Genomic DNA, 6,000 nt, shown 5'->3' on the forward strand with positions numbered 1-6,000 from the left:
CCACTGAAGGAGCGTTTATCATGTTGGGCTAATATATAGTGTTATAAATGTACATTCAAGTTTTTAAAATGATCTACATAAGAATCTTGCAATTTTAGAGTAAGATATTTTTTGTATTTTTTTCATAAAAGAAAAAAGTTTAGTGCAGTACATTTTCATTACAGTAAACTTAAGGCTTTCTGAGTTTTTATTTATAATTTTATTATATTTATAACTTATGCTTCAGAAATAATCTGTTAAGTGTCTTCTTTCAAAAAAGACCAAAATTATAAGAGGGTGAAATCATTTGGTAGTTTAGTGCTCTACACAGGCTGCATACTCCGTGTTTAGGGATCGGCACTACTGCATTCATGAATTACAACCTTTACAAACAGCTCAGATATTTCATTTTCTGGTCAACACTCAAAAAGGACTGTCCTTTCACACATTCATATCATGCTTTATGCACATAGTCATGGTAAATCATTTAACATTTATCAAATGTTGCTAATTTGGAATATTTTGAATCATGTTTGACTTCTATCACACTCCACTCTCACTCTCTCTTGTTTATTGTGGTATCTTTCCATTGTTGATTTGTATTTTGTTTTATTCTTTAATGTACTTCTACTATGTAAATTGCTTTGAGAAGCTCTTTTAAAGGCGCTATACAAAATAAAGATTTATTATTATTATAATTATGTGTTTTCAGATGTTTTTTTTTTTTTTTTTTTTTTTTTTCTGCTTCAAATTTAGTCACATGAAGTAAATGTTACTATATTAATCAAGAAAGCAGTTCCATAAATGTAACCCATATTGGAAAGATAAGGAAACTTTCATAACAACATACAGAATGAAAAGCATAATTAGGTGAGTGTCCCAGGTTTATTAAAACATCTGATCAAATGACAACAGCCTCCTTTTATGCACATTGACAGAACATTGACTGGAGCTCTCATATCCAATCAGAAAGAGACAGTGACACATTGCATGCTAATGAATGTAATACTCTTATAATATTTAAGATATTATTAATTTTATTTGTAAAAAAAAAAAAAAAAAAAATCTACATTTATCATCACATTTACTGACTCAAGTGTGCACTTACTGTATCCTGTGTGTAAGGATATTTGTCTCTAAAAGCAAGGTTTAAATCATTTGGCGACAATCACAGCACCTAACTGCTAATGTAACAAACCCGTCTCCTTTCCAGCGTGATGATCCGATCTTCAACCAGATGGAACTGGATTAAATATTTTGAATGTTTTGATCCAGTCTGACTTCTGACCTTCAATACTGCCTGAATCAATATCACACCATGTTTGTTTGTTGGCCAGAGGAGAACTGAGTGAGAACTGAACTGAAGAAAGAGCCTCCATCCACATCCATCCATCATAAACATATTCCAAACGGCTCTGGGGGGTTAATAAAGGCCTTCTAAAGCGAAGTGATGCGTTTGTTAAAAAAAATATATCCATATTTAACAAGGTATGAAGTAAAATATCAAGTTCCGCCAGACCACCTTCTATACTCAACTTACAAAGAAAGTGTAAAACTCTTGCAGTTCAAAAAGCTTACACTACATCCAACGCCTTCCCTATTCAACTTACAGAAAAAGTTTAACACTGACACGACACCAGTTTACACTTTCTTTGTAACTTGAATACGGAAGGTGGTCTGGCGGAAGCTAGATATTTTACTTCATAACTTGTTAAATATGGATATTTTTTACACAAATGCATCATTTCACTTCAGAAGGACTTTATTAACCCCCCAGAGCTGTATGGAGTATGTTTATGATGGATGGATGTGGATGGAGGCTCTTTCTTCAGCTCATAGTCATTTGGTAATGCTTACTGCCATTATAAAGCTTGGATGTGGCAGGATATTTTTTAATATTTCTCCAACTGTGTTCATCAGAAAGAAGAAAGTCATATACACCTAGGATGGCTTGAGGGTGAGTAAAGCTTGGGGTAATTTTCATTTGAAAGTGAACTAATCCTTTAAGGGAAAACTGCACAATTTAGTCAAAACCAGCACAAATTGCCACTTTACCGGAACCAGTCAAAAAAACCAATGGTCTGTGCTGTGGTACATTATGGGAGGTGGGAGAAACCAAGGCTGCGTTCCAGTTCGTTTTTTAAATGCCCTTCCCTCGCTAACTTCCCTCAGTCTCGTTGACTCGGATGTACGTCATTGCTTACGTTGCATGAGTGCCCACTACTGGCAAAAACTTTGCAATGGGCTGAATTGGAACGTCCTAAGCCCTTGATCACTTGGAATCCGCAATGGAGCTGATTTATTATTTATTTTTTCCCTTTACAAAATTGTTTAATGCAGCATTCTATATCTATATAAGTGTGTTTTAAATATTTAAAAAAAAAAAATGTATATACCATAGAGTTGTTTGTGGTGGGGTAAATTAAACGTGATATGCGGTGACGTCACAATTGTGTTGCATTGTGGGTTATGGAGCTGCCTGAAGTGTACATATGAAGTAGACTCGGTCAAAATCGAGGGAGCGAGGGTCTGTCCATATAAACTTCCCGCATCCACTTCACGAAGTGGAACGCACTTCAAAATGGTGGCAGGGATTCCCCCGAGGGGAAGTGGTTAGGGAATTTCGCGAGTGCGTGTCTAAAACTGGAGTGGAACGCAGCCCAAGTGTGGAGGATGGATGGGATTATTTATTGTTATAAAATCGATTGACTTAATGATGAAATTTGTGTTCCTGGCTGTTAATAAAATAAGTTGTTGATTAGAGCATGAATAAAAAGTGTATAATATTGAGGTTTGGTTATCTGATGAATTTAATTTCTGGTTGCTTACATGACTGTCAATGATTTTGCTCATGGCTATAGATGCCCACTAGCTGGAATTGGTCATCCTTGTCAGCCTGAGGTGAAAGCTGGAGTGCTGGAAAAGCTTGTTATGCTTCAAATGTATGTGAAACTCTACTTCAGTCATTGCAAATCTAAGCTATTTAATCTCTCCTCCTTCATTTGGCTTATATTTACCGTGCTTGTATATTTAACTTGTATTTTTTTTCTTTGGTTTGCTAACAGCCCTGTTGGAGGTGGGATCAGAGCACATACACAGTTGATTGCATGTGACAGGTGAACTGCATCAAGAGAAATGGCATCAGACTAAAATGAGTTTTGAGTTTAGACTAATGTGAATGTATATTTCTACATACCTGCCTTTTTCTCCTCTTCTTTGTTGGTATTCTCTTTTCTTTTCTATACACACAAACTGTGACTGAGGAATAATCACTTTAAAAGAGCAGTGACAGTGGAAGTCTTTGTAAAGAACTTTGTAAAGTTCAAAAGGGGAACTTAATTCTTGACAAAGTCTTTGCCTTTTCACATCTTCACTTGCAGAAGATTGTAGGTTACAGCTATTGTACTATTAATAGGGTGTTTTCTGTTCTAGTAGGGGCAATGTTTTAAATTGATTCTTTAAATGCATTTCCCTTATTATATGTGTGTGGCTTATACATGTTGTGAAAGGTCTAGCACCAATTTGCTGTCATAAAGGCCTATTTCTGTAAATGTTTTATATTGCACCTTTACGAACCAAAGGATCACTGATTTTCTGTGAGCATTAGCATGGCTTTAGACTCTAAATATTGATTTAGAAATACTCTGGTAACTTTAAAAAGATACACAGGCAGTAAACATCCAACAGCATTTTATTGGGGTGGATCTACATGGCCCTCATCATACCTACAAAAATGGTGCTTGTTTCTCACTGCATTTGTAAATGCCACAAGTTTAACCTATTTTGAGCGTGCTTTATGTTGTTCAAAAATATGCTGCCATTTAAAAAGGTGGATTTTTATTTCTTTTAAATAAGCTTCTTTTGCATAGAGCTGTAGTATTTGTTCTGGTAATTGTTTAGGACTGCATGATTTTGTTCAATGGCACTGCACAAGCCTTCCAGTGTATATGATTTCATATCTAATTCATCCCATAAAATTGAGTTGAAGTGGGATGGATTGTCAGCGGCAGTGTGTGCTTGTTTTATTTCATATTATAGAGAAATTGTTAGTGCATATAATGTGGACTTAACTCCCATTACTATTTCAATCTAATAAGATCTAATGATACTGAAGTAATCTGTTTCTTTGTTCTGATGTCTGCTCTGATTTGTTGTAATCTGAATTTGTTCCTCCCTTATTATTTGGTCTTTATCTTACAATTTGCCTTTGTTGTATTTCTTGTTTATTGAAGATGACAGTCTAAATGCCACTGTAGACGAATACTCTCGGGTACCTATTTTGTCTTAGTACTCCACTGCAACTTATCACTCACTGTTGGACAGTGAGTCTGTAGGGCAGCCAGTAAACAAAGCTGACATCAACCCTGCTTTCATCTCTGCCAGTCAGTGAATATGCATCACTCTAGCTTTGACTGAATCATGGGTTCCTGCTGACAACACTGCAAGTCCTTTAGCCCTCTCTGCTTGCTTCTCTCCCATACTCCCCAAACAGTGCAGGTTTGATCATTTCCAATTTGCGAATTTGCTTTCTGCAATAACACTTGTGTGGCATGTCATGCCACTATTTATTAATCCTGCCATAATTTGTTTGATATTGAAGCTATCAGTACTATTGTGTGCCATTTTAATATCCTGCCTTGATATTATGTCTCCTTACCAATGGGTCAGCTCATGCGACAACCACCAGCGCCTGGCTCACAAATGCTCTCTGACCCATTGGACCAAGGTCATCTCACTTTTGACCAGCTCTTTTTGACAAGTTTGACAAATCAGCTTTCTGCTTTTCTCTCGCACAGAACAACCTGGGCTGCATTTCCATGTTTTTGGGAAATGCAGCCTACCAGTCCAGCTTCAGAAGCAGTGTTTACAAGGTGATTGCCTTTCTGTTGCTGAAACACTTCAGACACTTCAGTTGAACTTGATCATCTGTTCTCCTGCTGGCCCTGTCTGTGGCCTTTGATGTAAGTCAGCAGGTCATCCTGTCCACCCTCTCTGACACTGGCATCACAGGTACAGTAGTTCGCTCTACCCTACAGGCCAATTTCAAGGTGTCTGGAGAGGTATCAGTTATTCAGGATTTGACTAACCTGCGAACTTTAAAAGCCTGTTCCTGATAATTACAAGACTATCAATTCCTTCCACACCCCTCATTAAATTAGGATTAGAGGAACAGGTTTGCTTATTATTACTTGGAAATATACTTCTGTGCAATAACTTCTTTGAGCTTCATTAAATTACTAACAGTATCTAAATGTCACTTGCAATATCCTCTGGCTCATGCTACAGCATTCCAAGCTCTTATAGACCTGTTTGACTGAACAGCTCATTACTGCAACTCACAGATGGACCTTATTTACTTATGTACGTAACTGCTAATTTGTCTAGAGTAACAGAAATGTGACAGACTAAATATACTTTAATTCACTGATTATTTTGTTCCAATGAGATCCTGACATGCCAAACTAATCTGGAAAATGTAAAGTCCTTCCAGGTTTGAAGATCAACCTGTGATCCTTTCTATTTTTACACTTGCTTGTTCTGTTTATTGGGCTGAACCATATTCCCTTAACCTAATGGGTCAACAGCTTTATAGTGTCTACCAGCATTCAACCAATTTCTGCAGGATCACTAATGGAAGCAAAAGCACTTTAAAGCAAGTACAGCCGCATGTAGTAGACTCTCTGAAGGTAAGAAGTTACTGCTTGCCCTTTTAACTTAAGCATTGCTTTAACCCAGTCATTTGTCTTAAGTGTTTAAAGAGAACCAAGAGCATCCTCCAAGTAATATTCTTTTGTTGTTAATGTTTTATTCCTGCACCTTTTGTATTTAACTGCATAATAGGACAGAACGTTTTTGAAACTGGTTTTGATTTTATTCATGTGCTGTAGGGTTCTTTATAAAGGTGCTGATATTTTCAATCCGTGATCACTTGTGCACTTAGATTGTTGGCACTAATTCAGAAACCTCAGCCCTCATGTGGAGACCTAATTCATGTGAAGGCCTGAGTCTACCATCACATGG

The sequence above is a fragment of the Ctenopharyngodon idella genome, chromosome 4, assembly GCF_019924925.1.
Source record: "Ctenopharyngodon idella isolate HZGC_01 chromosome 4, HZGC01, whole genome shotgun sequence".
NCBI classification, from domain to species: domain Eukaryota; kingdom Metazoa; phylum Chordata; class Actinopteri; order Cypriniformes; family Xenocyprididae; genus Ctenopharyngodon; species Ctenopharyngodon idella.